This window comes from Crinia signifera, chromosome 8 (assembly GCF_055691185.1).
Source record: "Crinia signifera chromosome 8, ASM5569118v1, whole genome shotgun sequence".
NCBI classification, from domain to species: Eukaryota; Metazoa; Chordata; class Amphibia; order Anura; family Myobatrachidae; genus Crinia; species Crinia signifera.
This window is the reverse complement of record NC_139224.1, coordinates 73610401-73638109: the sequence shown is the minus strand read 5'-3', so window position 1 is coordinate 73638109 and position 27709 is coordinate 73610401. Positions and strand designations below refer to the sequence as shown.

General features: G+C 41.5%; 27 non-coding genes and 10 pseudogenes across 27 annotated transcripts; all 37 read right to left on the bottom strand.

Moving 5' to 3' along the window:
* Positions 1-3495: 3495 nt before the first annotated feature.
* LOC146030329 (5S ribosomal RNA) lies at positions 3496-3614 on the bottom strand. Its single transcript, XR_014455828.1, has one exon. It is a non-coding gene; the product is annotated as a 5S ribosomal RNA (ribosomal RNA).
* Positions 3615-3959: 345 nt separating this feature from the next.
* Positions 3960-4078, bottom strand: LOC146031843 (5S ribosomal RNA). The gene has a single exon (XR_014457297.1). It is a non-coding gene; the product is annotated as a 5S ribosomal RNA (ribosomal RNA).
* Positions 4079-4423: 345 nt separating this feature from the next.
* LOC146034403 (5S ribosomal RNA) lies at positions 4424-4542 on the bottom strand. The gene has a single exon (XR_014459809.1). It is a non-coding gene; the product is annotated as a 5S ribosomal RNA (ribosomal RNA).
* Positions 4543-4886: 344 nt separating this feature from the next.
* On the bottom strand, positions 4887-5005 carry LOC146028461 (5S ribosomal RNA; annotated as a pseudogene).
* Positions 5006-12405: 7400 nt separating this feature from the next.
* On the bottom strand, positions 12406-12524 carry LOC146033957 (5S ribosomal RNA). Its single transcript, XR_014459366.1, has one exon. It is a non-coding gene; the product is annotated as a 5S ribosomal RNA (ribosomal RNA).
* Positions 12525-12870: 346 nt separating this feature from the next.
* LOC146032577 (5S ribosomal RNA) lies at positions 12871-12989 on the bottom strand. The gene has a single exon (XR_014458005.1). It is a non-coding gene; the product is annotated as a 5S ribosomal RNA (ribosomal RNA).
* A 342-nt stretch (positions 12990-13331) lies between these two features.
* LOC146034010 (5S ribosomal RNA) lies at positions 13332-13450 on the bottom strand. Its single transcript, XR_014459417.1, has one exon. It is a non-coding gene; the product is annotated as a 5S ribosomal RNA (ribosomal RNA).
* Positions 13451-13793: 343 nt separating this feature from the next.
* On the bottom strand, positions 13794-13912 carry LOC146027594 (5S ribosomal RNA). Its single transcript, XR_014454988.1, has one exon. It is a non-coding gene; the product is annotated as a 5S ribosomal RNA (ribosomal RNA).
* A 352-nt stretch (positions 13913-14264) lies between these two features.
* On the bottom strand, positions 14265-14383 carry LOC146031948 (5S ribosomal RNA). The gene has a single exon (XR_014457399.1). It is a non-coding gene; the product is annotated as a 5S ribosomal RNA (ribosomal RNA).
* Positions 14384-14728: 345 nt separating this feature from the next.
* LOC146027858 (5S ribosomal RNA) lies at positions 14729-14847 on the bottom strand (annotated as a pseudogene).
* A 345-nt stretch (positions 14848-15192) lies between these two features.
* LOC146027500 (5S ribosomal RNA) lies at positions 15193-15311 on the bottom strand. Its single transcript, XR_014454899.1, has one exon. It is a non-coding gene; the product is annotated as a 5S ribosomal RNA (ribosomal RNA).
* Positions 15312-15655: 344 nt separating this feature from the next.
* LOC146035082 (5S ribosomal RNA) lies at positions 15656-15774 on the bottom strand. The gene has a single exon (XR_014460486.1). It is a non-coding gene; the product is annotated as a 5S ribosomal RNA (ribosomal RNA).
* Positions 15775-16118: 344 nt separating this feature from the next.
* LOC146029429 (5S ribosomal RNA) lies at positions 16119-16237 on the bottom strand (annotated as a pseudogene).
* Positions 16238-16583: 346 nt separating this feature from the next.
* Positions 16584-16702, bottom strand: LOC146033453 (5S ribosomal RNA). The gene has a single exon (XR_014458861.1). It is a non-coding gene; the product is annotated as a 5S ribosomal RNA (ribosomal RNA).
* A 345-nt stretch (positions 16703-17047) lies between these two features.
* LOC146028058 (5S ribosomal RNA) lies at positions 17048-17166 on the bottom strand (annotated as a pseudogene).
* A 345-nt stretch (positions 17167-17511) lies between these two features.
* LOC146031779 (5S ribosomal RNA) lies at positions 17512-17630 on the bottom strand. The gene has a single exon (XR_014457235.1). It is a non-coding gene; the product is annotated as a 5S ribosomal RNA (ribosomal RNA).
* Positions 17631-17973: 343 nt separating this feature from the next.
* Positions 17974-18092, bottom strand: LOC146035081 (5S ribosomal RNA). Its single transcript, XR_014460485.1, has one exon. It is a non-coding gene; the product is annotated as a 5S ribosomal RNA (ribosomal RNA).
* A 344-nt stretch (positions 18093-18436) lies between these two features.
* On the bottom strand, positions 18437-18555 carry LOC146029428 (5S ribosomal RNA; annotated as a pseudogene).
* Positions 18556-18901: 346 nt separating this feature from the next.
* Positions 18902-19020, bottom strand: LOC146031786 (5S ribosomal RNA). Its single transcript, XR_014457241.1, has one exon. It is a non-coding gene; the product is annotated as a 5S ribosomal RNA (ribosomal RNA).
* A 345-nt stretch (positions 19021-19365) lies between these two features.
* Positions 19366-19484, bottom strand: LOC146028057 (5S ribosomal RNA; annotated as a pseudogene).
* Positions 19485-19828: 344 nt separating this feature from the next.
* Positions 19829-19947, bottom strand: LOC146031778 (5S ribosomal RNA). Its single transcript, XR_014457234.1, has one exon. It is a non-coding gene; the product is annotated as a 5S ribosomal RNA (ribosomal RNA).
* Positions 19948-20290: 343 nt separating this feature from the next.
* LOC146034009 (5S ribosomal RNA) lies at positions 20291-20409 on the bottom strand. Its single transcript, XR_014459415.1, has one exon. It is a non-coding gene; the product is annotated as a 5S ribosomal RNA (ribosomal RNA).
* A 343-nt stretch (positions 20410-20752) lies between these two features.
* LOC146034008 (5S ribosomal RNA) lies at positions 20753-20871 on the bottom strand. The gene has a single exon (XR_014459414.1). It is a non-coding gene; the product is annotated as a 5S ribosomal RNA (ribosomal RNA).
* Positions 20872-21217: 346 nt separating this feature from the next.
* LOC146032270 (5S ribosomal RNA) lies at positions 21218-21336 on the bottom strand. Its single transcript, XR_014457712.1, has one exon. It is a non-coding gene; the product is annotated as a 5S ribosomal RNA (ribosomal RNA).
* A 345-nt stretch (positions 21337-21681) lies between these two features.
* LOC146035019 (5S ribosomal RNA) lies at positions 21682-21800 on the bottom strand. The gene has a single exon (XR_014460422.1). It is a non-coding gene; the product is annotated as a 5S ribosomal RNA (ribosomal RNA).
* A 346-nt stretch (positions 21801-22146) lies between these two features.
* Positions 22147-22265, bottom strand: LOC146030251 (5S ribosomal RNA). Its single transcript, XR_014455751.1, has one exon. It is a non-coding gene; the product is annotated as a 5S ribosomal RNA (ribosomal RNA).
* A 346-nt stretch (positions 22266-22611) lies between these two features.
* On the bottom strand, positions 22612-22730 carry LOC146034269 (5S ribosomal RNA). The gene has a single exon (XR_014459675.1). It is a non-coding gene; the product is annotated as a 5S ribosomal RNA (ribosomal RNA).
* Positions 22731-23075: 345 nt separating this feature from the next.
* LOC146032648 (5S ribosomal RNA) lies at positions 23076-23194 on the bottom strand. The gene has a single exon (XR_014458074.1). It is a non-coding gene; the product is annotated as a 5S ribosomal RNA (ribosomal RNA).
* A 344-nt stretch (positions 23195-23538) lies between these two features.
* LOC146028207 (5S ribosomal RNA) lies at positions 23539-23657 on the bottom strand (annotated as a pseudogene).
* A 344-nt stretch (positions 23658-24001) lies between these two features.
* On the bottom strand, positions 24002-24120 carry LOC146028187 (5S ribosomal RNA; annotated as a pseudogene).
* Positions 24121-24463: 343 nt separating this feature from the next.
* On the bottom strand, positions 24464-24582 carry LOC146027584 (5S ribosomal RNA). Its single transcript, XR_014454979.1, has one exon. It is a non-coding gene; the product is annotated as a 5S ribosomal RNA (ribosomal RNA).
* A 346-nt stretch (positions 24583-24928) lies between these two features.
* LOC146034777 (5S ribosomal RNA) lies at positions 24929-25047 on the bottom strand. Its single transcript, XR_014460180.1, has one exon. It is a non-coding gene; the product is annotated as a 5S ribosomal RNA (ribosomal RNA).
* A 344-nt stretch (positions 25048-25391) lies between these two features.
* LOC146032406 (5S ribosomal RNA) lies at positions 25392-25510 on the bottom strand. Its single transcript, XR_014457843.1, has one exon. It is a non-coding gene; the product is annotated as a 5S ribosomal RNA (ribosomal RNA).
* A 346-nt stretch (positions 25511-25856) lies between these two features.
* Positions 25857-25975, bottom strand: LOC146033580 (5S ribosomal RNA). Its single transcript, XR_014458989.1, has one exon. It is a non-coding gene; the product is annotated as a 5S ribosomal RNA (ribosomal RNA).
* Positions 25976-26321: 346 nt separating this feature from the next.
* LOC146027843 (5S ribosomal RNA) lies at positions 26322-26440 on the bottom strand (annotated as a pseudogene).
* Positions 26441-26786: 346 nt separating this feature from the next.
* LOC146028214 (5S ribosomal RNA) lies at positions 26787-26905 on the bottom strand (annotated as a pseudogene).
* A 345-nt stretch (positions 26906-27250) lies between these two features.
* Positions 27251-27369, bottom strand: LOC146033578 (5S ribosomal RNA). Its single transcript, XR_014458987.1, has one exon. It is a non-coding gene; the product is annotated as a 5S ribosomal RNA (ribosomal RNA).
* Between the last annotated feature and the right edge of the window lie 340 nt (positions 27370-27709).

Below are 27709 nucleotides of genomic sequence, written 5' to 3'. Positions count from 1 at the left end.
CTACTTCTATAACCAGGTAAGCTAATAAAAAAGGTTCCTAACTATATTGGCTTACTGAAAAAAATCATGTGTTGGTAATGTAAAAAGACCTACATGACATAATATTAGCAGGTGGTCTCAAATTAAACTACTAAAGAGGCTCAACACTGTTTAGCTGCCAAAAGCAGTTGGAATTGGGCCTAAATAGTGTGGTAAGTCTTTAGGTGATGGCTATTGTGTCTGTTTGACCTCTCCCAAATGTCTGTATCTATATAATAAGTTGAAGAGTCTGTGTGCGTGTGTGTGTGTGTGTGCGTGTCCGTCGCATTGCGGACACACCGTGGCACTCAGAGACACCAAATTTGGCAACAAGATACCTCTGAACCCGGTGGTGTGCACCTCGAAGCCGTTTTTGGGAAATTTCACTTTGAATTTTAAAAAACACCAAGTTTTAATTTTCCTTCATTGATGATCTGGGGAAAAGATCGACGATCTCGGAAACCGTGGACGAAGGAACAACTCCACACCTGATTTCATTGCTGTCATTGAGTATGACAGACACATTCTAACATTATGGTGAAGGCTTTAAACAATTAGGAAATAATTGAGGATATACATAGACCACACATAACACACACACGTACACATTGTACACGCACACACACACAGTACACCACATACACATAGCACACAACACACACATTTATACGTAGAGAACCTCACACACTTAAGCTGTGTACACACGGGGGAGATAGGGGCTGAAATCGCTGGAAACACACCGCATGCAGTACAATACAAATCCTTACACACTACAACACACACCCAAAAACAGTACAACAAACACACAACTCCTGGCTTCAATCAATTCTATGGAGACGGACCACGATAAAATGGCCGCCCCATAAAGCAGACAGTTCTCTGAAACTGTTTGCGGTATGGGGGCGGCCATTTTATCGTGGTCCGTCTGCATATAATTATTAATTGAAGCCAGGAGGGGAGCCGGGACGCGCAGACAGGTAAGCCTGCGGCGATGGGGGGGGGGGGGGGGGGGGTTTACACCGGCGGCCGGGGTGGGGAGGGGGGGAGGTGCCTCCCCATTAACGGCGGGGGGGGGCGCCCCAAACCAAGTGACGCCACTGAGAACACACACACTTAAACATTGCCAGGATATGCACAGCACACTACACACACATATATACGTAGCGCACCTCACACACTTACACATTTGGCAGATATACACACAACACAACACACACACACACACATAACACACAACTCACAGTACAACACACACCAACATTCACTACAACACACAACCAAAAACAGTACAATACACAGAACACACACTTAAACATTGCACAGATACACACACATAACATACCTCTAACAGCACAACACACACCCACATTCACCACACACACCCAAAAAACAGTACAACACACACAAAACACACATTTAAACTTTGCACAGATACACAAAGACACAACACACACGTACTGTATATACATAGCACACCTCACACACTTACGCATTGGACAGATACATACAATATAACACACAAAACCACATACATTACAACACACACACAAAAACAGTACGACACACACAAACACACAGAACACATAAAAAATAATTTGCCGTTTATTTAACAGTCTGTACCGGCAAATAAAAACTGTACCTAATGTACCATTTCTACTTTGTTCCCCATATCCGTCTCTCCAGTCCTCCAGTTGCACTGAGAAATCTTTGTCCTGGCCAATGCACCCATTGATCAATACAAAGTGGGTACACTGCACTCACCCTGTTAGTCAGTTGGATATCAGGCACTGCTCTGCCTTAAGGGTTTCCCAGACTCTTTTGGTTCATAGATAATGTTTGGTCGATGGGCATGAGCGCTGCATGCATTGTTTGAATGTTATGAGTGTAAGAAGTTGAAGAATAAGACTGAGATGAAGATTTGTCATGTTATAGTGTACAATTTACTCAATAAATCGTGAAAAAAATATGTGTACATAGAAGTACAATCAAGAAATGAAAGTAGGATAAAAAAATAAATTATGATTCAAATCGATAATTGTTTGGATGGCGGTGGGTTGCGAAACAAATCTATAGGTGGAGGGGGTATGGATATTGTGGGCATAATTGGTGTTTGGTACACCTACAGGGGGTACCCAGATGATGAGAAATTTTCACTACAGTGTCACCGTAGGGGGATTTCCAATTGGGGTTCAGGTGGTCTTTTTTAGGGACCCCTTTACAATTCCGTTGGTCTCTTCTCCTGGAGCCTATGGTCTCCCTCAGTGATTGACTATCATTAAGGGAGACTATAAGCTCAAGGAGAAGAGACCTACAGGATTGTAAAGGGTCCCTAAAAGACCACCTGGACCCCAATTGGGAATCCCCCTATGGTGACAATGTGACCGTGACACTGTAGTGAAAATCCCATCAATTGAGGGCCCCATGTAGGTGTAACAAACACCAATTATGCCCACAATATCCATACCCCCACCTATAGATTTGTTTCACAACCCACCCCATCCAAACAATTATCAGTTTGAATCAGAACTTATTTTTTAATCCTACTTTAATTTATTGATTGTACTTCTATGAACACTTACATTTTTTTCACGATTTATTGAGTAAATTGTACACTTTGTAACATGGCAATTCTTTTTCTCAGTCTTATTCTTCAACTTCTTACACTCAAACCTTATCAATGCACCCATTGATGATTGTGATGGCAGGATCGTGGATTGGCTCGGCGGGTGTAGGGAAGAATTTGGCCCATTGCACCCATTCCCAGTGGGGCATTACAGTGGTGCGGGTAGCGTGCGTCGCGTCATGACATCATGTGGCCAGGCCCGTGGACCTGCTCCCACACTCAGGGGCTGCCCCACTGTTTGGTAGAGATGCCCGGTGCATGTGCTTTACAGATCCCCAGACCTCAGAGACTGCTGCAGGTTCGGTGAGGGGAGTGGCAGGGAGCAGTGAATTTTTAATTAATTATGGCGGGGTAAGTAACGCCCACCCCGGTCCCTTCACACTCAGCGCCTGTAATTACACACCCTAGAAAATTTACAATTTGAAAGTATAGAAATGGAGGTGTGGCCACGTCCCTTTCTGATTTTGTACCGATTTCTGACCCTCAGATGTTGGAGGATATGTCATACAGTAGGTGCTAAATCTCAGGAGTGGATGTGGAATTCATCAACACATACAAATTATCAACTCAGGAGCGTTGTGTTTCAAACAACAACACCACACCTGATTTCATTGCCGTCATTGAGTATCAATGCAAACACATTCTAACATTATGGTGGAATCTATAACAAATTACAATCTTAGGTCTTTGGCACAGCATATTGTAAGATGACATTTTTCAGCAATTTTGGAAATAAAGAAACCCCAAAGGTTTCCCGGGCAACGCCGGGCGGGTCAGCTAGTTGGTAATAAAAAGAAAAAGTTTCCAATTTAAATAACTAGAGAATAAAAACAATTTGCCCAGTAATGGGAAAAAACCTACAGCACCTGGTGTTCCCATGTGGTCTCCCACCCAAGTACTAACCAGGCCCAACACTGCTTAGCTTCCAAGATCGGACGAGATTGGGCGTATACAATGTGGTATGGCTGTAGGTGAGATACAGGCACTTTTTTTCCCTCTTCTACTTCAATAACCAGGTAAGCTAATAAAAAAGGTTCCTAACTATATTGGCTAACTGAAAAAAATCATGTGTTGGTAATGTAAAAAGACCTACAGGACATAATATTAGCAGGTGGTCTCAAATTAAACTACTAAAGAGACTCAACACTGTTTAGCTGCCAAAAGCAGTTGGAATTGGGCCGAAACAGTGTGGTAAGTCTTTAGCTGATGGCTATTGTGTCTGTTTGACCTCTCCCAAATGTCTGTTTTGGCAATGAAAAGAAAACGTTTTCAATTTAAATAGCTAGAGAATAAAAACAATTTGCCAGTAATGGGAAAAAACCTACAGCACCTGGTGTTTCCATGTGGTCTCCCACCCAAGTACTAACCAGGCCCAACACTGCTTAGCTTCCAAGATCAGACGAGATTGGGCGTATCCAATGTGGTATGGCTGTAGGTGAGATACAGGCACTTTTTTGCCCTCTTCTACTTCTATAACCAGGTAAGCTAATAAAAAAGGTTCCTAACTATATTGGCTTACTGAAAAAAATCATGTGTTGGTAATGTAAAAAGACCTACAGGACATAATATTAGCAGGTGGTCTCAAATTAAACTACTAAAGAGGCTCAACACTGTTTAGCTGCCAAAAGCAGTTGGAATTGGGCCTAAACAGTGTGGTAAGTCTTTAGGTGATGGCTATTGTGTCTGTTTGACCTCTCCCAAATGTCTGTATTGGCAATAAAAAGAAAAAGTTTCCAATTTAAATAGCTAGAGAATAAAAACAATTTGCCAGTAATGGAAAAAAACCTACAGCACCTGGTGATCCCATGTGGTCTCCCACCCAAGTACTAACCAGGCCCAATACTGCTTAGCTTCCAAGATCAGACGAGATTGGGCGTATCCAATGTGGTATGGCTGTAGGTGAGATACAGGCACTTTTTTGCCCTCTTCTACTTCTATAACCAGGAAAGCTAATAAAAAAATTTCCTAGCTGTTTTGGCTTACTGAAAAAAAATCATGTGTTGGTAATGTAAAAAGACCTACAGGACATGATATAAGCATATGGTCTCAAATTAAACTACTAAAGAGGCTCAACAATGTTTAGCTGCCAAAAGCAGTTGGAATTGGGCCTAAACAGTGTGGTAAGTTTTTAGGTGATGGCTATTGTGTCTGTTTGACCTCTCCCAAATGTCTGTACTGGCATTAAAAAAAAAGTTTCCAATTTAAATAGCTAGAGAATAAAAACAATTTGCCAGTAATGGGAAAAAACATACAGCACCTGGTGTACCCATGTGGTCTCCCACCCAAGTACTAACCAGGCCCATCACTGCTTAGCTTCCAAGATCAGACAAGTTTGGGCGTATCCAATGTGGTATGGCTATAAGTGAGACACAGGCACTTTTTGCCCTCTTCTACTTCTATAACCAGGTAAGGTAATAAAAAAGTTTCGTAACTGTTTTGGCTTACTAAAAAAAATCATGTGTTGGGACAGGCTGCTCCTTTACACAGCTCCCGCTGCTTGTCTAATTTAGAGGCTGTGGATTCACTTTTCTTCAGCCTCCTGTTGGCTAACCACTCTCCCCCAGCCAGGAGAAGCCTAGCGCTGTGAGCAGCAGAGTCGGGGAGCCGTTTTAACGGCTTCTGCGGACTGCGGCCTAGCGCAGCACAGAAGCCGGGGACTAAATTTGGAGGCCGGGCCGGGATTCAGGCTCCACGGCGAGCGCGCCGCCGGAGTTCACCTCTGCGGCACCCAGGTGACCCCAGGAGACCCAGCAGCACTCTCCCCCACCAGTGGAGACCCCCCTGGATGCCCACAGACTTACTGTGCACCAGAAGAGAGGCCCTGAAGAGGTGAGAGGCACAGAGCTGTCTGGAGCTGTGTGTCCGGCGGCCATCTTGGGTGGGGAAGATCTACTGCTCACTCTGAGCACTCACTCAGCACAATTGGTCTTGCTGACCTGAGGGGGGACTGGGGAGCAGGGGGAACCCCACAGTGTACTCTTGGGGCCGGGATCTATACAGACCCGCTGGGGGACTGGACACATTACTCGTTGGAGGCTACAAGCAGTGGTTCGCAGGGCTGAGGTAGGGGCACCAGGCTGGTCCAGTGCCCACTGCCTTACCACAAGCTACCCAGGAATCTGTGCACTGGGGGTGCCTATTTAGCCCAAGTACATTCACCTCATATCATACCCCTTAAGAATAAAGCTACCCAATATAAGCCCCGTGGGAAAAGCATTCCCTCTACCAAAGCAGCCCCCACACTTGTGTCCCATAGGAGAAAATCCCTGCTACAATAGTAACCAGATAATTTGGTTTGATGGAGACAGAATTGTACTTCCATCACAATTCTATGTAAAATCACAGCCTCATTCCCTTTACAGGTGCCAGAGTATTGCTGCTGCTTTCCAATTCTAATATGCTACTGCCACCTAGAGGCCTCTCACAGCTATACCATTTGATTTAGCACTTTCAAACCCCACATCTAGGGTATTGCAAAGTGGTCCCCCAAATCGGCCTCAGGCCCTATATGAGCAGCGTCACTTCAATGCTATTTTAATCTCTCCCTATGCTTGTTCACCCGGAGCCTCTACAGATTAATATTAGCTCATTGCCTGTACTTCAATCCTACCAACATGTCTAAACAACAAAACAAAATTTAAAAAAACGCTCAACAGGGCATAATGCAACATCTCTCCCGTACTGCTTCTGGCCAATCGCCAGAATCCTCCCCAAACTCATCGGTGAATCCCATACCCTCTGACGCCTCCTTTGCCACTAAAAATGACATCCAGGCGATGATGATGGAGCTAAGTACAACTCTCACTAACAATTTCCAACAATTGTTTGCGGACCTAAGAAAAGACTTATCTTCACTCTCCACCCGCACAACTGCCTTGGAGTCCAAAACGGAATCCCATACCAAGGATCTGCAAATTTTCACCCAAGACGTCAACTATCTATACCGTGAGGTGGAAATATTGCGCGATAAAAACGAGGATCTCGAGAACAGAGAGAGACGATGCAATCTCCGCATCCGCAACATTCCGGAATCCGTCACTCCCAGAGACCTCGAATCCTATTTGACTCGACTATTCTGCAAACTGGTCCCCGCTCTGGGAGATCAACCCCTACACATTGAACGGGCACACAGAGCGCTGCGCCCGAAACCTAAAGATGGGGAACCTCCTCGAGATGTCGTGATAAAGTTCCTTTATTTTAAAACCAAGGACCAGATATCCATTGCAAGTAGATCAATGCCTCAAATCTTATTCGAGGATTCCCAGCTACAGATCTTCCAAGACCTTGCCCCCTCCACCATCATAAAGAGGAGAGAATTGAGGGACATCACCAAAACTCTCCGCGACAATGGATACAAATACAAATGGGGGTTTCCATTTCGACTGATAGTCGACGTTAATGGCCACCAAGTCTCCGTAAGGGACCCCAAGGAAGGGAAAGACCTGCTTCACAAGCTTAAACTTTCAGAGGTCAACAACTCCAGCAGCCCCTCACGCTCCTGAAGTGGGTCGTCACAAAATCTCCAGGAACAGCCGTAATGTATCGTATGACTTTGTCCCATTCTCTCCCTTTTTTGTTTGTATTTTTTGCAACCTTTTGTAACGTCGTTCACCCCCATTGCTTAAGGTTTCCTATAAGACTGACTGGTTGACCCCCACTCACCCCCCAAGGACATCCCACTTGGTGGGTGAACTTTGGTAGGGAAGAATCTATATTATCCCAAATATTCCCTATATTCGCGTGGTATACAAACCACACCCTGTTGGTACTTTTACCACACGTTTTCATGTTTACAATTGTTATTATGACCGCACTTTGGTAATTCTGCTAAGATTTTGTTGTTTTGCTAAATGTTTAAATGATATGTTAGCCATCTCAGAGCTGGCAATTACAGGCTATATTACAAAATGGCTTCGGGTTGACGGGCTGGGAACTGTCTCCGCTCGCGCCACCCCCCCCTCTTGTTATCAATGACTTGCGTTAGTGTAGGGATTCTCATCCCTGCCCTCTCAGATTTTTTGATTACAATTCACAGTTTTAAGCACTCCCATTTAGTGGGCCCTTTAGGTTTGCTTCTTGTGTCAAGCTCACCTACCCTCTCCCTCCTCCCCTGGGTCCCACTCCAGGTGAACCGTGGTCTCTCAACTGAGGGCCTTCAAGGTTCACACCTTTTTCTGATCCCCCCCCCCTTTTTTTTTTTCTCTCTTTATATTTCTTCTCTTACCTTCCCTTACCCCCCTCCTTTTTTGCCCCTGTCATCTAACCTAACTCTTAGCTAATAGCTTTTTGCATAGTAGAAGGCCAGCGATTTACATCTCTCCATCATGCCCATCAACGTGATTTCTCAAAATGTTAAGGGGCTAAACACACCCCACAAAAGATCTCTTCTGTTCCGTATGCTTAACTCACTGCGGGGGGACATTGCATTTATACAAGAAACACATTTCAAGCATTACACACACCCCTCGCTAGTTTCTAGACGTTTTCCCACAGTGATATACTCCTCCCATTCTATCAAAAAGAATGGAGTAGCAATAATGTTTCGCTCCACAACCCCATTACAGATTATTTCTACTAAAAAAGATAGAGAAGGTCGCTACATTATTCTGGTCTGCAGGGTAGGTCCTCAACTGATGACCCTGGTAAACCTTTATGCACCTAATTCTGGACAGGGGATTTTTTTTCGTAAACTTTTTCTAGAAATTCAAAACATTCGCCAAGGCGCACTTTTGGTAGGAGGCGACTTCAACTCAGTTATCTCGCTAGGCCTAGATAAGAGTAGCCCCCTGAACCCGCACCAACACGGCCATCCCCCGGGCAATCTCAGGAAACACATGTCCGAGGCTGGTCTCTTCGACACCTGGTGAGCCCACTACCCGACCTCAAAGGACTACACTTTCTTTTCGAATCCCCATGGAACATACTCGCGCATAGACATGATTATGGGATGTAGTAATATACTGCAGTCACTGACAAAAGTGGACATTCTCCCTAACGTTTGGTCAGACCACTCAAGCGTACTAGCCACTATAGACTTATTAGGCACTCAAGGAGGCCGTCACAACTGGAGACTGAATGAAACTCTCCTCCGTATACCCCAATTTAAAGAACAAATCACTACCCAAATACAGGACTACTTTCAAACTAACGTCACTGACGATGTTCCCCTGCCTACAATATGGGAGGCCCATAAGGCGGTGATCAGAGGAGCTGTAATCAAATATGCCACACATAGAAAAAAACTTCAAAATGAAAGGGTCTCCTCTCTTACCTCTCAACTCTCCCATTTGGAACATATACACAAACAATCTCACTCCCCCTCCGTGCTGACACAGATCCAAGGGATCAGGGGGGAACTACAATCTATTTTAGCGGAACGCACCGAAAAATCCCTTAGACATCTAAACCAAAGATTTTATGAAAAAAGTAATAAATCAGACTCACTCCTGGCAGCTAAACTCAGAGCACAAAGAGCCTCCCAGACTATTTCCGCAATCCGCAATGCCCAACAAGTCCTTAGCTATGACCCAGGTCACATAAATGACTCCTTCTATAATTACTACAAGTCCCTCTACAATCTGAGAGATCAGGTTGCCGGCCCCACTCTACCATCAGCTATAGCACAGGAATATCTCGACTCATGTCACCTCCCCACACTATCGGACTCAGCCATTAACTTACTCAATTCCCCTATATCACCTGAAGACGTAAATACTGCGTTGAAGTCGCAGAAACCGTCAAAGGCTCCAGGTCCCGACGGGTTCCCTATGTCTTACTACAAGACATTTTCAGGATTATTGGTCCCAAGGTTGGCCGAGGTTTTTAATAAAATTATGGCAGGGGAGAGGTTTCATGCCGAGTCAATGAAGTCTGCTATCATTGTACTGCCAAAATCAGGCAAAGATCCCACATGCTGCACGAGCTATAGGCCGATATCCCTCATCAATGCAGACCTGAAGCTTTTCGCAAAAGTACTGGCCACAAGATTAAGTGTATACCTTACCTCACTGATTGATGCAGATCAGGTAGGATTTGTTCCCACGAGACAGGCACTGGACAACACGAGACGGGCCGTCAACCTGATCTCACACATCAATAAGACCAAAACCCCGGCGATCCTGCTCTCACTAGACGCAGAGAAGGCCTTTGACCGCCTCTCTTGGCCTTTTATGTTTCAGACACTGAAAACTTACGGCTTTTGTGGGGGCTTCTTGTCAGCCATACAAGCTTTGTACCATAATCCAAAAGCTGTGGTTACCACCAATGGTGTCATTTCCCGGCCCTTCGGTCTGGGAAATGGCACCCGGCAGGGGTGCCCATTGTCCCCTTTACTATACGCCCTTAGTATCAAACCCTTGGCAGCCCACATCAGGAAGAACCAGGATATACAGGGGATTACGGTTCGGGGCTCCCAATATAAAATATCGTTATTTGCAGATGATGTCCTGTTAACACTGTCTTCTCCACTGACTTCACTCCCAAACCTACAGGCTGAACTCTCACTATACGGTAGCCTCTCAGATCACAAAGTAAATAACTCAAAATCGGAAGCATTAGCATTTCACCTTCCCAACACCACCACGGAATTATTAGAGTCAAACTTTAATTACATTTGGCGCCCCCAATCTATAAAGTACTTGGGTGTACAGATAACAAAACACTTTGACCAATTATTTAAAGCCAACTACGAACCTCTTCTATGCTCCATTAAAAAAGATCTAGCAACCTGGTCCCCTTTATTTATATCTTGGACAGGCCGGATAAATTCGATTAAAATGAACATCTTACCCCGATTATTATACCTATTTCAAACGATCCCCATAGTGGTCCCTACTTCTTATCTTCGTACAATTCAGTCTTTATGTGGCAAATTTGTATGGTCAAACAAACCCCCTAGATTAAACAGATCCTGCCTAGCGAAATCTTCTTCCAATGGCGGACTGGGCCTCCCTATATTTGAACGCTACTTTCAGGCTACGCAATTGAGCCATGTTGTAGCTTGGCACACACAGGCGGGGGTCAGGAAATGGGTATCTTTAGAGAGCGAACTAATTAACTACCATTCAGTTTGTTTCCTCCCCTGGCTACCGCCGAAATTGAGACCAGCCTCGGTACTGGACACCCCTTGTGTCCACTCTGTGTTAAGAACGTGGGACTACCTAAACAAAAAACTCCAACTGGCACCTTATCCCTCCCCTCTCACCCCTCTCTGGCGACACCCAGACTTTCCTTGGGATGTATGTCTCCTTACTCACAACCCTGGATCTCAGCAGGTATCACTCGTCTATCGCACATTTCAGGGGAATTCGCCCCTCAAAACTATAAAGCACTATGTGAGAAATATGATAGTCAGCGTCTCAGACACTTTGACTACCTCCAGATTTCCAGCTTTGTAAAGTCTCTATACAAATCAACTAAGCCCAGATCCCCACTTCCCATTGAACGTTTCTGTATTTACAGTCCAGACCGCAGGGGAGCAATCTCATATCTATACTCCCTGTTGGCAGACAAACCCCCGGCTAAAGAACCTTTTGAGGTAGCTTGGGAAAGGGATTTGGGCGTTGCTTTGGAGGAGGAGGAGTGATCAGAAATAAAAACACTAATAGCAAAATCTTCAATAAACTCGAATCTCAAGGAAAATGCCTTTAAGGTATACACTAGGTGGTACATGGTTCCCACAGTAATACACCGTATTTTTCCTTCTAGCTCCAGCCAGTGCTGGCGGAACTGTGGGTCTCAGGGTACGTTCATCCACATATGGTGGGATTGCCCCCAGATTAGCTCCTACTGGGATGACATTTTTTCTCTTCTAGGAAAGATATTGGTTTCCCCGACCCCAAAAAATCCCTTGTCGGCTCTACTTTGCAGACCAGTTGCAGGGACCTCAAACCCTAAAAGCAAGCTATGTGGCCATGTACTCAACTCCGCCAGATTGCTGATCACGGCACACTGGAAACAGCCAACTGCCCCTTCCATTCAGGCCGTTATCAACAAGGTCTGGTTTGCAGCTTCCATGGAGTATATCACTGCGCTGCTACATGACTCAGTGGGGAAATACAGATCAATTTGGTCTCCCTGGTATGTATATTACCAGAGGCAACTCCCCGGGTAAATGCGATCACTATCTCTGGCCTGATGCTCTGAAAGATTTAACTCTTGAACAGTTGATACACTCTCAAGGTGTGCAAGGTTAGATGACCCCCCCCCCTCTCTTTTATTTCTTTCTTTATTTTTTATTTTCCCCCCCCATCCCCCCCCCCCCATTGCCCTTTTCTATTTTTATTTTTCTTTGTGTTTCACCAATGCAATTATTTTGCTGTTTGTTCGCTGTATTAACAAAAAAAAAACAAAAAGACAGTGGTACTCTTAACGGTATATTTTATTTATATGCATTATACCATGTTGTTTGTTCACACCGAATTGTCTGTAAATGCATTGTCCAGATATCAGTCTCATTTAAATGTACTGTTTGCCACTGTAAAAATAAAGAGTTTAAAAAAAAAAAAAAAATCATGTGTTGGTAATGTAAAAAGACCTACAGGACATAATATTAGCAGGTGGTCTCAAATTAAACTACTAAAGAGGCTCAACACTGTTTAGCTGCCAAAAGAAGTTGGAATTGGGCCTAAACAGTGTGGTAAGTCTTTAGGTGATGGCTATTGTGTCTGTTTGACCTCTCCCAAATGTCTGTATTGGCAATAAAAAGAAAAAGTTTCCAATTTAAATAGCTAGAGAATAAAAACAATTTGCCAGTAATGGGAAAAAACCTACAGCACCTGGTGATCCCATGTGGTCTCCCACCCAAGTACTAACCAGGCCCAACACTGCTTAGCTTCCAAGATCAGACGAGATTGGGCGTATCCAATGTGGTAAGGCTGTAGGTGAGATATAGGCTCTTTTTTGCCCTCTTCTACTTCTATTACCAGGTAAGCTAATAAAAAAGGTTCCTAACTATATTGGCTTACTGAAAAAAATCATGTGTTGGTAATGTAAAAAGACCTACAGGACATAATATTAGCAGGTGGTCTCAAATTAAATTACTAAAGGGGCTCAACACTGTTTAGCTGCCAAAAGCAGTTGGAATTGGGCCGAAACAGTGTGGTAAGTCTTTAAGTGATGGTTATTGTGTCTGTTTGACCTCTCCCAAATGTCTGTATTGGTAATAAAAAGAAAAAGTTTCCAATTTAAATAGCTAGAGAATAAAAACAATTTGACAAGTAATGGGAAAACACCTACAGCACCTGGTGTTCCCATGTGGTCTCCCACCCAAGTACTAATCAGGCCCAACACTGCTTAGCTTCCAAGATCAGACGAGATTGGGCGTATCCAATGTGGTAAGGCTGTAGGTGAGATATAGGCTCTTTTTTGCCCTCTTCTACTTCTATTACCAGGTAAGCTAATAAAAAAGGTTCCTAACTATATTGGCTTACTGAAAAAAATCATGTGTTGGTAATGTAAAAAGACCTACAGGACATAATATTAGCAGGTGGTCTCAAATTAAACTACTAAAGAGGCTCAACACTGTTTAGCTTCCAAAAGCAGTTGGAATTGGTCTGAAACAGTGTGGTAAGTTTTTAGTTGATGGCTATTGTGTCTGTTTGACCTCTCCCAAATGTCTGTACTAGCAATAAAAAAAAGTTTCCAATTTAAATAGCTAGAGAATAAAAACAATTTGCCAGTAATGGGAAAAAACATACAGCACCTGGTGTTCCCATGTGGTCTCCCACCCAAGTACTAACCAGGCCCATCACTGCTTAGCTTCCAAGATCAGACAAGATTGGGCGTATCCAATGTGGTATGGCTGTAAGTGAGACACAGGCACTTTTTTGCCCTCTTCTACTTCTATAACCAGGTAAGGTAATAAAAAAGTTTCGTAACTGTTTTGGCTTACTGAAAAAAATCATGTGTTGGTAATGTAAAAAGACCTACAGGACATAATATTAGCAGGTGGTCTCAAATTAAACTACTAAAGAGGCTCAACACTGTTTAGCTTCCAAAAGCAGTTGGAATTGGTCCGAAACAGTGTGGTAAGTTTTTAGTTGATGGCTATTGTGTCTGTTTGACCTCTCCCAAATGTCTGTACTAGCAATAAAAAAAAAGTTTCCAATTTAAATAGCTAGAGAATAAAAACAATTTGCCAGTAATGGGAAAAAACATACAGCACCTGGTGTTCCCATGTGGTCTCCCACCCAAGTACTAACCAGGCCCATCACAGCTTAGCTTCCAAGATCAGACAAGATTGGGCGTATCCAATGTGGTATGACTGTAGGTGAGATACAGGCACTTTTTTGCCCTCTTCTACTTCTACTTCTATAACCATGTAAGCTAATAAAAAAGGTTCCTGACTATATTGGCTTACTGAAAAAAATCATATGTTGGTAATGTAAAAAGACCTACAGGACATAATATTAGCAGGTGGTCTCAAATTAAACTACTAAAGAGGCTCAACACTGTTTAGCTGCCAAAAGCAGTTGGAATTGGGCCGAAACAGTGTGGTAAGTCTTTAGGTGATGGTTATTGTGTCTGTTTGACCTCTCCCAAATGTCTGTATTGGTAATAAAAAGAAAAAGTTTCCAATTTAAATAGCTAGAGAATAAAAACAATTTGCCCAGTAATGGGAAAAAACCTACCGCACCTGGTGTTCCCATGTGGTCTCCCACCCAAGTACTAACCAGGCCCAACACTGCTTAGCTTCCAAGATCAGACGAGATTGGGCGTATCCAATGTGGTATGGCTGTAGGTGAGATATAGAGTCTTTTTTGCCCTCTTCTACTTCTATAACCAGGTAAGCTAATAAAAAAGGTTCCTAACTATATTGGCTTACTGAAAAAAATCATGTGTTGGTAATGTAAAAAGACCTACAGGACATAATATTAGCAGGTGGTCTCAAATTAAACTACTAAAGAGGCTCAACACTGTTTAGCTTCCAAAAGCAGTTGGAATTGGTCCGAAACAGTGTGTAAGTTTTTAGTTGATTGCTATTGTGTCTGTTTGACCTCTCCCAAATGTCTGTATTGGCAATAAAAAGAAAAAGTTTCCAATTTAAATAGCTAGAGAATAAAAACAATTTGCCAGTAATGGGAAAAAAACCTACAGCACCTGGTGATTCCATGTGGTCTCCCACCCAAGTACTAACCAGGCCCAACACTGCTTAGCTTCCAAGATCAGACGAGATTGGGCGTATCCAATGTCGTATGGCTGTAGGTGAGATACAGGCACTTTTTTGCCCTCTTCTACTTCTATAACCAGGTAAGCTAATAAAAAAGGTTCCTAACTATATTGGCTTACTGAAAAAAATCATGTGTTGGTAATGTAAAAAGACCTACAGGACATAATATTAGCAGGTGGTCTCAAATTAAACTACTAAAGAGGCTCAACACTGTTTAGCTGCCAAAAGCAGTTGGAATTGGGCCTAAACAGTGTGGTAAGTCTTTAGGTGATGGCTATTGTGTCTGTTTGACCTCTCCCAAATGTCTGTTTTGGCAATAAAAAGAAAAAGTTTCCAATTTAAATAGCTAGAGAATAAAATCAATTTGCCAGTAATGGGAAAAAACCTACAGCACCTGGTGATCCCATGTGATCTCCCACCCAAGTACTAACCAGGCCCAACACTGCTTAGCTTCCAAGATCAGACAAGATTGGGCGTATCCAATGTGGTATGGCTGTAGGTAAGATACAGGCACTTTTTTGCCCTCTTCTACTTTTATAACCAGGAAAGCTAATACAAAAATTTCCTAACTGTTTTGGCTTACTGAAAAAAAATCATGTGTTGGTAATGTAAAAAAACCTACAGGACATGATATAAGCATATGGTCTCAAATTAAACTACTAAAGAGGCTCAACAATGTTTAGCTGCCAAAAGCAGTTGGAATTGGGCCTAAACAGTGTGGTAAGTTTTTAGGTGATGGCTATTGTGTCTGTTTGACCTCTCCCAAATGTCTGTACTGGCATTAAAAAAAAAGTTCCCAATTTAAATAGCTAGAGAATAAAAACAATTTGCCAGTAATGGGAAAAAACATACAGCACCTGGTGATCCCATGTGGTCTACCACCCAAGTACTAACCAGGCCCAACACTGCTTAGCTTCCAAGATCAGACGAGATTGGGCGTATCCAATGTGGTATGGCTGTAGGTGAGATACAGGCACTTTTTTGCCCTCTTCTACTTCTATAACCATGTAAGCTAATAAAAAAGGTTCCTGACTATATTGGCTTACTGAAAAAAATCATATGTTGGTAATGTAAAAAGACCTACAGGACATAATATTAGCAGGTGGTCTCAAATTAAATTACTAAAGGGGCTCAACACTGTTTAGCTGCCAAAAGCAGTTGGAATTGGGCTGAAACAGTGTGGTAAGTCTTTAGGTGATGGTTATTGTGTCTGTTTGACCTCTCCCAAATGTCTGTACTAGCAATAAAAAAAAAAGTTTTCAATTTAAATAGCTAGAGAATAAAAACAATTTGCCAGTAATGGGAAAAAACATACAGCACCTGGTGTTTCCATGTGGTCTCCCACCCAAGTACTAACCAGCCCCATCACTGCGTAGCTTCCAAGATCAGACAAGATTGGGCGTATCCAATGTGGTATGGCTATAAGTGAGACACAGGCACTTTTTTGCCCTCTTCTACTTCTATAACCAGGTAAGGTAATAAAAAAGTTTCGTAACTGTTTTGGCTTACTGAAAAAAATCATGTGTTGGTAATGTAAAAAGACCTACAGGACATAATATTAGCAGGTTGTCTCAAATTAAACTACTAAAGAGGCTGAACACTGTTTAGCTGCCAAAAGCAGTTGGAATTGGGCCGAAACAGTGTGGTAAGTCTTTAGGTGATGGTTATTGTGTCTGTTTGACCTCTCCCAAATGTCTGTATTGGTAATAAAAAGAAAAAGTTTCCAATTTAAATAGCTAGAGAATAAAAACAATTTGCCCAATAATGGGAAAAAACCTACAGCACCTGGTGTTCCCATGTGGTCTCCCACCCAAGTACTAACCAGGCCCAACACTGGTTAGCTTCCAAGATCAGGCGAGATTGGGCGTATCCAATGTGGTATGGCTGTAGGTGAGATACAGGCTCTTTTTTTCCCTCTTCTACTTCTATAACCAGGTAAGCTAATAAAAAAGGTTCCTAACTATATTGGCTTACTGAAAAAAATCATGTGTTGGTAATGTAAAAAGACCTACAGGACATAATATTAGCAGGTGGTCTCAAATTAAACTACTAAAGAGGCTCAACACTGTTTAGCTGCCAAAAGCAGTTGGAATTGGGCCTAAACAGTGTGGTAAGTCTTTAGGTGATGGCTATTGTGTCTGTTTGACCTCTCCCAAATGTCTGTATTGGCAATAAAAAGAAAAAGTTTCCAATTTAAATAGCTAGAGAATAAAAACAATTTGCCAGTAATGGGAAAAAACCTACAGCACCTGGTGATCCCATGTGGTCTCCCACCCAAGTACTAACCAGGCACAACACTGCTTAGCTTCCAAGATCAGACAAGATTGGGCGTATCCAATGTGGTATGGCTGTAGGTGAGATACAGGCACTTTTTTGCCCTCTTCTACTTCTATAACCATGTAAGCTAATAAAAAAGGTTCCTGACTATATTGGCTTACTGAAAAAAATCATATGTTGGTAATTTAAAAAGACCTACAGGACATAATATTAGCAGGTGGTCTCAAATTAAATTACTAAAGGGGCTCAACACTGTTTAGCTGCCAAAAGCAGTTGGAATTGGGCCGAAACAGTGTGGTAAGTCTTTAAGTGATGGTTATTGTGTCTGTTTGACCTCTCCCAAATGTCTGTATTGGTAATAAAAAGAAAAAGTTTCCAATTTAAATAGCTAGAGAATAAAAACAATTTGCCCAGTAATGGGAAAAACCTACAGCACCTGGTGTTCCCATGTGGTCTCCCACCCAAGTACTAATCAGGCCCAACACTGCTTAGCTTCCAAGATCAGACGAGATTGGGCGTATCCAATGTGGTAAGGCTGTAGGTGAGATATAGGCTCTTTTTTGCCCTCTTCTACTTCTATTACCAGGTAAGCTAATAAAAAAGGTTCCTAACTATATTGGCTTACTGAAAAAAATCATGTGTTGGTAATGTAAAAAGACCTACAGGACATAATATTAGCAGGTGGTCTCAAATTAAACTACTAAAGAGGCTCAACACTGTTTAGCTGCCAAAAGCAGTTGGAATTGGGCCAAAACAGTGTGGTAAGTCTTTTGATGATGGTTATTGTGTCTGTTTGACCTCTCCCAAATGTCTGTACTAGCAATAAAAAAAAAGTTTCCAATTTAAATAGCTAGAGAATAAAAACAATTTGCCAGTAATGGGAAAAAACATACAGCACCTGGTGATCCCATGTGGTCTACCACCCAAGTACTAACCAGGCCCAACACTGCTTAGCTTCCAAGATCAGACGAGATTGGGCGTATCCAATGTGGTATGGCTGTAGGTGAGATACAGGCACTTTTTTGCCCTCTTCTACTTCTATAACCATGTAAGCTAATAAAAAAGGTTCCTGACTATATTGGCTTACTGAAAAAAATCATATGTTGGTAATGTAAAAAGACCTACAGGACATAATATTAGCAGGTGGTCTCAAATTAAATTACTAAAGGGGCTCAACACTGTTTAGCTGCCAAAAGCAGTTGGAATTGGGCTGAAACAGTGTGGTAAGTCTTTAGGTGATGGTTATTGTGTCTGTTTGACCTCTCCCAAATGTCTGTACTAGCAATAAAAAAAAAAGTTTTCAATTTAAATAGCTAGAGAATAAAAACAATTTGCCAGTAATGGGAAAAAACATACAGCACCTGGTGTTTCCATGTGGTCTCCCACCCAAGTACTAACCAGCCCCATCACTGCGTAGCTTCCAAGATCAGACAAGATTGGGCGTATCCAATGTGGTATGGCTATAAGTGAGACACAGGCACTTTTTTGCCCTCTTCTACTTCTATAACCAGGTAAGGTAATAAAAAAGTTTCGTAACTGTTTTGGCTTACTGAAAAAAATCATGTGTTGGTAATGTAAAAAGACCTACAGGACATAATATTAGCAGGTTGTCTCAAATTAAACTACTAAAGAGGCTGAACACTGTTTAGCTGCCAAAAGCAGTTGGAATTGGGCCGAAACAGTGTGGTAAGTCTTTAGGTGATGGTTATTGTGTCTGTTTGACCTCTCCCAAATGTCTGTATTGGTAATAAAAAGAAAAAGTTTCCAATTTAAATAGCTAGAGAATAAAAACAATTTGCCCAATAATGGGAAAAAACCTACAGCACCTGGTGTTCCCATGTGGTCTCCCACCCAAGTACTAACCAGGCCCAACACTGCTTAGCTTCCAAGATCAGGCGAGATTGGGCGTATCCAATGTGGTATGGCTGTAGGTGAGATACAGGCTCTTTTTTTCCCTCTTCTACTTCTATAACCAGGTAAGCTAATAAAAAAGGTTCCTAACTATATTGGCTTACTGAAAAAAATCATGTGTTGGTAATGTAAAAAGACCTACAGGACATAATATTAGCAGGTGGTCTCAAATTAAACTACTAAAGAGGCTCAACACTGTTTAGCTGCCAAAAGCAGTTGGAATTGGGCCTAAACAGTGTGGTAAGTCTTTAGGTGATGGCTATTGTGTCTGTTTGACCTCTCCCAAATGTCTGTATTGGCAATAAAAAGAAAAAGTTTCCAATTTAAATAGCTAGAGAATAAAAACAATTTGCCAGTAATGGGAAAAAACCTACAGCACCTGGTGATCCCATGTGGTCTCCCACCCAAGTACTAACCAGGCACAACACTGCTTAGCTTCCAAGATCAGACAAGATTGGGCGTATCCAATGTGGTATGGCTGTAGGTGAGATACAGGCACTTTTTTGCCCTCTTCTACTTCTATAACCATGTAAGCTAATAAAAAAGGTTCCTGACTATATTGGCTTACTGAAAAAATAATATGTTGGTAATTTAAAAAGACCTACAGGACATAATATTAGCAGGTGGTCTCAAATTAAATTACTAAAGGGGCTCAACACTGTTTAGCTGCCAAAAGCAGTTGGAATTGGGCCGAAACAGTGTGGTAAGTCTTTAAGTGATGGTTATTGTGTCTGTTTGACCTCTCCCAAATGTCTGTATTGGTAATAAAAAGAAAAAGTTTCCAATTTAAATAGCTAGAGAATAAAAACAATTTGCCCAGTAATGGGAAAAACCTACAGCACCTGGTGTTCCCATGTGGTCTCCCACCCAAGTACTAATCAGGCCCAACACTGCTTAGCTTCCAAGATCAGACGAGATTGGGCGTATCCAATGTGGTAAGGCTGTAGGTGAGATATAGGCTCTTTTTTGCCCTCTTCTACTTCTATTACCAGGTAAGCTAATAAAAAAGGTTCCTAACTATATTGGCTTACTGAAAAAAATCATGTGTTGGTAATGTAAAAAGACCTACAGGACATAATATTAGCAGGTGGTCTCAAATTAAACTACTAAAGAGGCTCAACACTGTTTAGCTGCCAAAAGCAGTTGGAATTGGGCCAAAACAGTGTGGTAAGTCTTTTGATGATGGTTATTGTGTCTGTTTGACCTCTCCCAAATGTCTGTACTAGCAATAAAAAAAAAGTTTCCAATTTAAATAGCTAGAGAATAAAAACAATTTGCCAGTAATGGGAAAAAACATACAGCACCTGGTGTTCCCATGTGGTCTCCCACCCAAGTACTAACCAGGCCCATCACTGCTTAGCTTCCAAGATCAGACAAGATTGGGCGTATCCAATGTGGTATGGCTGTAAGTGAGACACAGGCACTTTTTTGCCCTCTTCTACTTCTATAACCAGGTAAGGTAATAAAAAAGTTTCGTAACTGTTTTGGCTTACTGAAAAAAATCATGTGTTGGTAATGTAAAAAGACCTACAGGACATAATATTAGCAGGTGGTCTCAAATTAAACTACTAAAGAGGCTCAACACTGTTTAGCTTCCAAAAGCAGTTGGAATTGGTCCGAAACAGTGTGGTAAGTTTTTAGTTGATGGCTATTGTGTCTGTTTGACCTCTCCCAAATGTCTGTACTAGCAATAAAAAAAAAGTTTCCAATTTAAATAGCTAGAGAATAAAAACAATTTGCCAGTAATGGGAAAAAACATACAGCACCTGGTGTTCCCATGTGGTCTCCCACCCAAGTACTAACCAGGCCCATCACTGCTTAGCTTCCAAGATCAGACAAGATTGGGCGTATCCAATGTGGTATGGCTGTAAGTGAGACACGGGCACTTTTTTGCCCTCTTCTACTTCTATAACCAGGTAAGGTAATAAAAAAGTTTCGTAACTGTTTTGGCTTACTGAAAAAAATCATGTGTTGGTAATGTAAAAAGACCTACAGGACATAATATTAGCAGGTGGTCTCAAATTAAACTACTAAAGAGGCTCAACACTGTTTAGCTGCCAAAAGCAGTTGGAATTGGGCCGAAACAGTGTGGTAAGTCTTTAGGTGATGGTTATTGTGTCTGTTTGACCTCTCGCAAATGTCTGTATTGGTAATAAAAAGAAAAAGTTTCAAATTTAAATAGCTAGAGAATAAAAACAATTTGCCCAATAATGGGAAAAAACCTACAGCACCTGGTGTTCCCATGTGGTCTCCCAACCAAGTACTAACCAGGCCCAACACTGCTTAGCTTCCAAGATCAGGCGAGATTGGGCGTATCCAATGTGGTATGGCTGTAGGTGAGATACAGGCTCTTTTTTTCCCTCTTCTACTTCTATAACCAGGTAAGCTAATAAAAAAGGTTCCTAACTATATTGGCTTACTGAAAAAAATCATGTGTTGGTAATGTAAAAAGACCTACAGGACATAATATTAGCAGGTGGTCTCAAATTAAACTACTAAAGAGGCTCAACACTGTTTAGCTGCCAAAAGCAGTTGGAATTGGGCCTAAACAGTGTGGTAAGTCTTTAGGTGATGGCTATTGTGTCTGTTTGACCTCTCCCAAATGTCTGTATTGGCAATAAAAAGAAAAAGTTTCCAATTTAAATAGCTAGAGAATAAAAACAATTTGCCAGTAATGGGAAAAAACCTACAGCACCTGGTGATCCCATGTGGTCTCCCACCCAATTACTAACCAGGCCCAACACTGCTTAGCTTCCAAGATCAGACGAGATTGGGCGTATCCAATGTGGTATGACTGTAGGTGAGATACAGGCACTTTTTTGCCCTCTTCTACTTCTATAACCATGTAAGCTAATAAAAAAGGTTCCTGACTATATTGGCTTACTGAAAAAAATCATATGTTGGTAATGTAAAAAGACCTACAGGACATAATATTAGCAGGTGGTCTCAAATTAAACTACTAAAGAGGCTCAACACTGTTTAGCTGCCAAAAGCAGTTGGAATTGGGCCGAAACAGTGTGGTAAGTCTTTAGGTGATGGTTATTGTGTCTGTTTGACCTCTCCCAAATGTCTGTATTGGTAATAAAAAGAAAAAGTTTCCAATTTAAATAGCTAGAGAATAAAAACAATTTGCCCAGTAATGGGAAAAAACCTACAGCACCTGGTGTTCCCATGTGGTCTCCCACCCAAGTACTAACCAGGCCCAACACTGCTTAGCTTCCAAGATCAGACGAGATTGGGCGTATCCAATGTGGTATGGCTGTAGGTGAGATACAGAGTCTTTTTTGCCCTCTTCTACTTCTATAACCAGGTAAGCTAATAAAAAAGGTTCCTAACTATATTGGCTTACTGAAAAAAATCATGTGTTGGTAATGTAAAAAGACCTACAGGACATAATATTAGCAGGTGGTCTCAAATTAAACTACTAAAGAGGCTCAACACTGTTTAGCTTCCAAAAGCAGTTGGAATTGGTCCGAAACAGTGTGGTAAGTTTTTAGTTGATTGCTATTGTGTCTGTTTGACCTCTCCCAAATGTCTGTATTTGCAATAAAAAGAAAAAGTTTCCAATTTAAATAGCTAGAGAATAAAAACAATTTGCCAGTAATGGAAAAAAAACCTACAGCACCTGGTGATTCCATGTGGTCTCCCACCCAAGTACTAACCAGGCCCAACACTGCTTAGCTTCCAAGATCAGACGAGATTGGGCGTATCCAATGTGGTATGGCTGTAGGTGAGATACAGGCACTTTTTTGCCCTCTGCTACTTCTATAACCATGTGAGCTAATAAAAACGGTTCCTGACTATATTGGCTTACTGAAAAAAATCATATGTTGGTAATGTAAAAAGACCTACAGGACATAATATTAGCAGGTGGTCTCAAATTAAACTACTAAAGAGGCTCAACACTGTTTAGCTGCCAAAAGCAGTTGGAATTGGGCCTAAACAGTGTGGTAAGTCTTTAGGTGATGGCTATTGTGTCTGTTTGACCTCTCCCAAATGTCTGTTTTGGCAATAAAAAGAAAAAGTTTCCAATTTAAATAGCTAGAGAATAAAATCAATTTGCCAGTAATGGGAAAAAACCTACAGCACCTGGTGATCCCATGTGGTCTCCCACCCAAGTACTAACCAGGCCCAACACTGCTTAGCTTCCAAGATCAGACGAGATTGGGCGTATCCAATGTGGTATGGCTGTAGGTGAGATACAGGCACTTTTTTGCCCTCTTCTACTTTTATAACCAGGAAAGCTAATACAAAAATTTCCTAACTGTTTTGGCTTACTGAAAAAAAATCATGTGTTGGTAATGTAAAAAGACCTACAGGACATGATATAAGCATATGGTCTCAAATTAAACTACTAAAGAGGCTCAACAATGTTTAGCTGCCAAAAGCAGTTGGAATTGGGCCTAAACAGTGTGGTAAGTTTTTAGGTGATGGCTATTGTGTCTGTTTGACCTCTCCCAAATGTCTGTACTGGCATTAAAAAAAAAGTTTCCAATTTAAATAGCTAGAGAATAAAAACAATTTGCCAGTAATGGGAAAAAACATACAGCACCCGGTGTTCCCATGTGGTCTCCCAACCAAGTACTAACCAGGCCCATCACTGCTTACCTTCCAAGATCAGACAAGTTTGGGCGTATCCAATGTGGTATGGCTGTAAGTGAGACACAGGCACTTTTTGCCCTCTTCTACTTCTATAACCAGGTAAGGTAATAAAAAAGTTTCGTAACTGTTTTGGCTTACTAAAAAAAATCATGTGTTGGTAATGTAAAAAGACCTACAGGACATAATATTAGCAGGTGGTCTCAAATTAAACTACTAAAGAGGCTCAACACTGTTTAGCTGCCAAAAGCAGTTGGAATTGGGCCTAAACAGTGTGGTAAGTCTTTAGGTGATGGCTATTGTGTCTGTTTGACCTCTCCCAAATGTCTGTATTGGCAATAAAAAGAAAAAGTTTCCAATTTAAATAGCTAGAGAATAAAAACAATTTGCCAGTAATGGGAAAAAACCTACAGCACCTGGTGTTTCCATGTGGTCTCCCACCCAAGTACTAACCAGGCCCATAACTGCTTAGCTTCCAAGATCAGACGAGATTGGGCGTATCTAATGTGGTATGGCTGTAAGTGAGTCATAGGCACTTTTTTGCCCTCTTCTACTTCTATTACCAGGTAAGCTAATAAAAAAGGTTCCTAACTATATTGGCTTACTGAAAAAAATCATGTGTTGGTAATGTAAAAAGACCTACAGGACATAATATTAGCAGGTGGTCTCAAATTAAACTACTAAAGAGGCTCAACACTGTTTAGCTGCCAAAAGCAGTTGGAATTGGGCCGAAACAGTGTGGTAAGTCTTTAGGTGATGGTTATTGTGTCTGTTTGACCTCTCCCAGATGTCTGTATTGGCAATAAAAAAAAAGTTTCCAATTTAAATAGCTAGAGAATAAAAACAATTTGCCAGTAATGGGAAAAAACATACAGCACCTGGTGTTCCCATGTGGTCTCCCACCCAAGTACTAACCAGGCCCATAACTGCTTAGCTTCCAAGATCAGACGAGATTGGGCGTATCTAATGTGGTATGGCTGTAAGTGAGTCACAGGCACTTTTTTGCCCTCTTCTACTTCTATTACCAGGTAAGCTAATAAAAAAGGTTCCTAACTATATTGGCTTACTGAAAAAAATCATGTGTTGGTAATGTAAAAAGACCTACAGGACATAATATTAGCAGGTGGTCTCAAATTAAACTACTAAAGAGGCTCAACACTGTTTAGCTGCCAAAAGCAGTTGGAATTGGGCCTAAACAGTGTGGTAAGTCTTTAGGTGATGGCTATTGTGTCTGTTTGACCTCTCCCAAATGTCTGTATTGGCAATAAAAAGAAAAAGTTTCCAATTTAAATAGCTAGAGAATAAAAACAATTTGCCAGTAATGGGAAAAAAACCTACAGCACCTGGTGATTCCATGTGGTCTCCCACCCAATTACTAACCAGGCCCAACACTGCTTAGCTTCCAAGATCAGACGAGATTGGGCGTATCCAATGTGGTATGGCTGTAGGTGAGATACAGGCACTTTTTTGCCCTCTTCTACTTCTATAACCATGTGAGCTAATAAAAACGGTTCCTGACTATATTGGCTTACTGAAAAAAATCATATGTTGGTAATGTAAAAAGACCTACAGGACATAATATTAGCAGGTGGTCTCAAATTAAACTACTAAAGAGGCTCAACACTGTTTAGCTTCCAAAAGCAGTTGGAATTGGGCCGAAACAGTGTGGTAAGTTTTTAGGTGATGGCTATTGTGTCTGTTTGACCTCTCCCAGATGTCTGTATTGGCAATAAAAAAAAAAGTTTCCAATTTAAATAGCTAGAGAATAAAAACAATTTGCCAGTAATGGGGAAAAACCTACAGCACCTGGTGTTTCCATGTGGTCTCCCACCCAAGTACTAACCAGGCCCAACACTGCTTAGCTTCCAAGATCAGACGAGATCGGGCGTATCCAATGTGGTATGGCTGTAGGTGAGATACAGGCACTTTTTTGCCCTCTTCTACTTCTATAACCAGGTAAGCTAATAAAAAAGGTTCCTAACTATATTGGCTTACTGAAAAAAATCATGTGTTGGTAATGTAAAAAGACCTACATGACATAATATTAGCAGGTGGTCTCAAATTAAACTACTAAAGAGGCTCAAAACTGTTTAGCTGCCAAAAGCAGTTGGAATTGGGCCGAAACAGTGTGGTAAGTCTTTAGGTGATGGCTATTGTGTCTGTTTGACCTCTCCCAAATGTCTGTATTGGTAATAAAAAGAAAAAGTTTCCAATTTAAATAACTAGAGAATAAAAACAATTTGCCCAGTAATGGGAAAAAACCTACAGCATCTGGTGTTCACATGTGGTCTCCCACCCAAGTACTAACCAGGCCCAACACTGCTTAGCTTCCAAGATCGGACGAGATTGGGCGTATACAATGTGGTATGGCTGTAGGTGAGATACAGGCACTTTATTTCCCTCTTCTACTTCAATAACCAGGTAAGCTAATAAAAAATGTTCCTAACTATATTGGCTTACTGAAAAAAATCATGTGTTGGTAATGTAAAAAGACCTACAGGACATAATATTAGCAGGTGGTCTCAAATTAAACTACTAAAGAGGCTCAACACTGTTTAGCTGCCAAAAGCAGTTGGAATTGGGCCGAAACAGTGTGGTAAGTCTTTAGCTGATGGCTATTGTGTCTGTTTGACCTCTCCCAAATGTCTGTTTTGGCAATGAAAAGAAAACGTTTTCAATTTAAATAGCTAGAGAATAAAAACAATTTGCCAGTAATGGGAAAAACACCTACAGCTCCTGGTGATCCCATGTGGTCTCCCACCCAAGTACTAACCAGGCCCAACACTGCTTAGCTTCCAAGATCAGACGAGATTGGGCGTATCCAATGTGGTATGCCTGTAGGTGAGATACAGGCACTTTTTTGCCCTCTTCTACTTCTATAACCATGTGAGCTAATAAAAACGGTTCCTGACTATATTGGCTTACTGAAAAAAATCATATGTTGGTAATGTAAAAAGACCTACAGGACATAATATTAGCAGGTGGTCTCAAATTAAACTACTAAAGAGGCTCAACACTGTTTAGCTTCCAAAAGCAGTTGGAATTGGTCCGAAACAGTGTGGTAAGTTTTTAGGTGATGGCTATTGTGTCTGTTTGACCTCTCCCAGATGTCTGTATTGGCAATAAACAAAAAAGTTTCCAATTTAAATAGCTAGAGAATAAAAACAATTTGCCAGTAATGGGAAAAAAAACATACAGCACCTGGTGTACCCATGTGGTCTCCCACCCAAGTACTAACCAGGCCCATCACTGCTTAGCTTCCAAGATCAGACAAGTTTGGGCGTATCCAATGTGGTATGGCTGTAAGTGAGACACCGGCACTTTTTGCCCTCTTCTACTTCTATAACCAGGTAAGGTAATAAAAAAGTTTCGTAACTGTTTTGGCTTACTAAAAAAAATCATGTGTTGGTAATGTAAAAAGACCTACAGGACATAATATTAGCAGGTGGTCTCAAATTAAATTACTAAAGAGGCTCAACACTGTTTAGCTGCCAAAAGCAGTTGGAATTGGGCCTAAACAGTGTGGTAAGTCTTTAGGTGATGGCTATTGTGTCTGTTTGACCTCTCCCAAATGTCTGTATTGGCAATAAAAAGAAAACGTTTCCAATTTAAATAGCTAGAGAATAAAAACAATTTGCCAGTAATGGGAAAAAAACCTACAGCACCTGGTGATCCCATGTGGTCTCCCACCCAAGTACTAACCAGGCCCAACACTGCTTAGCTTCCAAGATCAGACGAGATTGGGCATATCCAATGTGGTATGGCTGTAGGTGAGATACAGGCACTTTTTTGCCCTCTTCTACTTCTATAACCATGTAAGCTAATAAAAAAGGTTCCTGACTATATTGGCTTACTGAAAAAAATCATATGTTGGTAATGTAAAAAGACCTACAGGACATAATATTAGCAGGTGGTCTCAAATTAAATTACTAAAGGGGCTCAACACTGTTTAGCTGCCAAAAGCAGTTGGAATTGGGCCGAAACAGTGTGGTAAGTCTTTAGGTGATGGTTATTGTGTCTGTTTGACCTCTCCCAAATGTCTGTATTGGTAATAAAAAGAAAAAGTTTCCAATTTAAATAGCTAGAGAATAAAAACAATTTGCCCAGTAATG